At 35.5% G+C, this 5,230-nt stretch overlaps 1 pseudogene; it reads left to right on the top strand.

Annotated features, from left to right (window-relative positions):
• The first annotated feature begins 446 nt into the window (after nt 1-446).
• On the top strand, nt 447-2,083 carry LOC110418356 (UDP-glycosyltransferase 83A1-like; annotated as a pseudogene).
• The last annotated feature ends 3,147 nt before the right edge of the window (nt 2,084-5,230 follow it).

The following is a 5,230-nucleotide window of genomic DNA, read 5'->3' as shown; positions in this document are numbered from 1 at the left end:
TATTTATATGATTACGCTTAATAAATTTATTAGTTATCACCTCAGATTTTATAACATATTGTTTGTAATTAGTTATTATTTATACAAACTTTGATATAAACATTATAATTTATAACTTATATCATTAATTTCATATATATATAATTATGAATAAAGTTTATAAGTTTTAATATTATAATTTGTAAAACAAGGTGATAAAATTTGGTCCATTGGTTCAAAACCGGACCAATCAAACCAATTTTATGTTTGGTTAGTTTAGTTTTTCTTTATATTTGATCGGTTTTTTAAAAATAATTGGTCTATTTAGTTCTTTGGTATGATGGACCAAGTCATCCAATTCACCTGTTTGCTTACCATTAGCTGGAAGTTAAGTGAAACATAAGACTATTATAAATATAGGCCAAGAATTAAAGCAAAAAGAGCTACAGAAGTAGTGAGTATATGCCATGGACAGGCAACCGCATGCACTTGTTATACCATTCCCGTCACAAGGACATGTAGCACCTCTTATGAAGTTGTCTCTCCAAATTGCTGCTCATAGAGTTAAAGTCACTTTTGTTAATGCAGAGTTCATACATGAGAAAATTATGGTTTCAATACTAGAAAAAGCTGAGGAGCGGAGCCTGATAAACCTCGCCTCCCTTCCTGATGGATTGGACTTAGAGGATGATCGAACTGATTATGCTAAGTTGGTGGAAAGTGTACGTAGGACTATGCCAGGTTATCTTGAGGACTTCATACTGAAAATTAACCAGTCAAATATCAACGAGAAGATCTCTTGTGTTATAGCTGATACATCAGTTGGGTGGGCACTGGAAGTGGCCAAGAAGGTAGGAATCGAAGTTGTTGCAGCTTGGACTGCCGGAGGACCATGCTTGGCCCTGGCATTACACATTCCACAACTTCTTGAGGTTGAAATTATAGATCATGATGGTAAGAATGTGAGAAAATCTACATAAAGAAGTAAACTAAGTTTAACTTTCATTAGGCTGAATTTGTATATTTTATTATTGTAATCTACACAATTCAACATTTATAATTTGAGAATAACAAAGGCACAAACTGAAGAAAGATCAACTGTAGGTAAAGTTGTGAACTAATATTCATACCAATTTTTATGACTTTGATTTTGATGATCAAGCAAATAATTAAAAGTACTGGCATGCTTTATCTAATTGGAAATCTTGATCTTCTCTATAGGAACCGTCATGAAAGATGAACCAATCTCGGTGTCAAAAGATGTCCCTGCTTGGAGCACCTCTAAAATTGGATGGGCTTGCTCTGATATAGTGATGCAAAAGGTTTTACTTGAATTTTATTCTATTGTCCTCGAGTATGCCAAATTTTATGACTGGATACTTTGCAACTCAGTTTACGAACTGAATTCAGTAACCCTGAAATTGATTCCCAATATATTGCCCATTGGCCCATTGCTTGCAAGTAACTATTTGGGTACTTTTGCTGGAAACTTTGGCCTGAAGACTCAACATGCATAGAATGGCTTGATAAACAAACTTCAAGTTCTGTCATTTATGTCGCATTTGGTAGCACAACAATGGCAAACGTGGAACAAGTAGAAGAACTGGCACTTGGTCTTGAACTCATTGGCCATCCATTTTAATGGGTTGTTCGGTCTGACTTCATGTATGGATCACTTGCTAAATTCCCAGATGGATTCATAAACAGAGTAGCCAAACGTGTAAAATTTGTCGAATGGGCGCCTCAAGAAAAGGTGTTAGCTCATCCTTCGATTGCTTGTTTCATGAGCCACTATGGATGGAATTCCACCATGGAGGGTCTAAGCATGGGCATATGCTTTCTATGTTGGCCTTACTTTGCAGATCAGTTCTGTAATGAGAACTACATTTGCTATGTTTGGAAGATTGGTTTAGGGTTAGCCAAAGGTGAAAGTGGAATCGTAACAAGGCATGAAATAAGTACGAAGATAAAGATATTGCTGTCTTCTGATGTTATAAAGGCAAATGCGTTGCATATAAAGGAACTTGCTAGAAACAGTTTCAATGAAGGTGGGTCTTCTTTCAAGAACTTCAACAACTTTATTGAACATATTGAGCGCCTTTAAACCTGGCTAATTATTTGAGGTGCAACATTGAAAGAAGACAGATTCCGCTAAAGCTATAAACCCTAAATAATAAAAGTGATGTACTGCTTGATTAATCTTCTTAAAGATAGTTGTCAAACTTTATCTAAAACTGAAGATGTAATAAACTGCCTTTTACTCAACAGTTTATAATTCCTTAGATTAACTTCATAAGTATGCTTTGCTTTTCTTGGAGGAAGTAGAATATCTTTTGAAACTTATTTCACTTACTTGCATTTCAGTTGTCAAGTACAAGAACGTATTTATAGTTACAATAACTGACTTCTAACATCTAGTTATGTGAACTACAATTTAACAATACATACATGAACTACATTAATTCAAAATACATGAACAATCATATGCAAAGTGCCAACACATAATGAACTTAGCAAACCAAAAGACAAATGAACTTAAACATGTAGGAAAATTCAAATTACTAATTTCAACACTCTCCCTTAATTTGAAATTTTCTTCAATCGTAAGGCTTGCTCTCAATCTACCAAAATCTCCAAACTTGAAAGGTTAAGTAAAACTATCTGCAACTTGATCTTTGTTGAAAGTTTGATCTAGAATAGGTAGAGGAAAAAGAGTTGAAGTTGAGTGGGAAGTAATAAAAGTTTGAAGAAGATAATTGAGTAGGAAAAAACATCATCGTTCCACCTTTACTAAATCCAAGAATTGTGAAACACTTGATTGGAATGCCGTTTAGTTTACTGGTTCAATGACTTAGTGCTATATGACTTGATTATCTGTCGTTTAGATTTCTTGGGTTCTGTAGATAGTCGATTTTGGTTAATACTTATTCTCTAAAAAATCATTTTATCGCGTAACATTATATAAAGAATAATGAGAACAACCATTATAAATAAAGCACTACTTCATGCAAAACAACTAGAATAGGTGGAGCATTACTCCATGTGGAACAACTAATACAAGTAGAACAATTATTTTATACAAAATAATAGTTTCACATAGATGACAGTGAAAGTAATCCAGAATAGGTGGCGGGGTTCATGAGTTACTTTCATATTGAGATGTTCCGGAGAGTTTGGCTTGATGGCTCAGATATGGAGGTAGTTAAGAGGTCTCTTTTAACCTTTTCTTGAAATACAAATGTTTTCTGCTTTTTCCTTGTTCTCTTATACTTGTTCATGTACAACCTTTTCTCTTATACCTGTTCATGTACAGCTTCCTCTCTTGTACCTGTTCACGTACAGCTTTTCTTTATTAACTCCTACTCGAGAACAAGTTTTATTAAATATAATTATTTCAATGGTCACATAATAAGTTTTAACCGTTACTCAACATTAACTCTCAATAACGGTTACCTAACATTAAAACTCTCCTTAATGATATCATTTATTACAAGTATTAAAACCTTTTCTTGTAACTGTTATTTTTGACACATATATATAGAGTTTTCACAACTCAAAAAGAGGGACTTTCAGAACTACCAGACTCTGACTCATAGCTTTCTCTTTAGCCTATTCTCACTTAAAACACTTATTCTTTTCTTATTCTCTTCCACCTGTCACAACATTTAGTACTTCAGGAACTGCTCAATTTTCTTTTCCGTCACCTCTGGTACATCCCTTACTTATTTGCAACACTTCCTCTTCTCATCACAAGAACCACATTTACATTTTGGTGACTCCACTAGGGAGGAGTGATTGCATTAAGTAAGATTTTTATTGCTACAATTTCTTGTTACCGAAAAAGATGGAGAGTTCCATTGGCAATCAAAATGCACCCGTTCCTTCTTACATTCAGGATATGATGAGAATGATCCAAGTTTCTCAAGAGAGGATGAAACATTGGAAGACAATCATCGGCGAATAATGGACACTATATCTCAACTAGCGTCCTCTACTAGCACCACTTCTCAAGCCCAGCCTGTGAACCTTAATGAGAGTACACCTGACGGGGTCACTCATATAGTTACAAACACTAAAGGGAATGGAGGAAATAGAAAAGGTGCAGCTGATGTAGTAGTCGCTGCAAACCCAAATCCTACCAACACCATTGCTGCAGTTACCCTAACAACTACCTCTACTACGGTAATCCCACCTACTTCTACTTAAGGATTTGTGATAATAGAAGAGCTCTAAAGGCTATTAGATCAAAAGAACAAGAGTTTAAATTTTTCTAAGTTTGATCTTAAGTTACCTTACCAGGCCAATGTAGCTGCAAAGTCATACCCTAAAGACTATACTAGCCCTAAATTCAAACAATTCAATAGAAAGATTGGAGATGCATGTGAACATGTCATGAAATTTGTGAAAACTCTTGGAGTTGCTGGATTAGATGATGACCTAAAGTTAAAAGAGTTCTCCAAGTCTCTCACTGAGAAGGCTTATACATGGTATGTTAATCTCACTCCCGATTCTATTCAATCTTGGAATCAGATGTGTAGGATGTTTGGAGCAAAGTTCTTCTCTACTCAAGAGAAGGTTACTCTTGTTGATCTTGGAAGAGAGTTTCAAAAGTCTAGAGAGGATTTAATGGAGTGTATCCAACACTTTAGAGAGAGGGTGTTGGACATTCAAGAGTCTCATGATGAGAAAGAGTTGGTAAAAGTGTGCATTCAGGGGATGTTTGATGAATACAGACTATACTTGTAGAATTTACCTCTTCTAACCTTTGCTACACTAGTGGAAGCTGCACAAAGGACTAATAATATCGTTCTTAGACAAAAAGGACTCACTCGCTTTGGTAGAAAGAATACTCCAACAGTGAATGCTATCTAAGGAGGAGGTAGAGAAAGAAGGGGTCTAATCTGAACAAATTTACGCCCCGGAAGATATGTCCCAAGGAGAAGTCCAGATGAGGAGAATGACTCTTTTATACCATTCTCAATACCTCTGGATAGAGTGAGAGCTCTTCTTCTAGAATGGGTCAGGGATGGATAAATAAACCTACCATACATTCCACGACCACTAACAGCAGAGGAGAAAGCTAACTCAAGATATTGTGATTATCATCGAGCGGTTGGTCATCCACTTTCTGAATGTGGAAATCTTCAGAGAATGTTCCATCAACGAGTGCAACCAAGAGAGGTATCGATTAAAAATAATAGAGTCCAGAATAACCCTCTTCTTATTCATCCAAATCCTTGAGGGCAAGTAA

The sequence above is a fragment of the Theobroma umbraticum genome, unplaced genomic scaffold (assembly GCF_002168275.2).
Source record: "Theobroma umbraticum cultivar Fairchild unplaced genomic scaffold, ASM216827v3 scaffold_50.0, whole genome shotgun sequence".
In the NCBI taxonomy this organism is placed as follows: Eukaryota; Viridiplantae; Streptophyta; class Magnoliopsida; order Malvales; family Malvaceae; genus Theobroma; species Theobroma umbraticum.
Note: the sequence above shows the minus strand (reverse complement) of the source record. Positions and strands in the feature narration are given on the sequence as shown.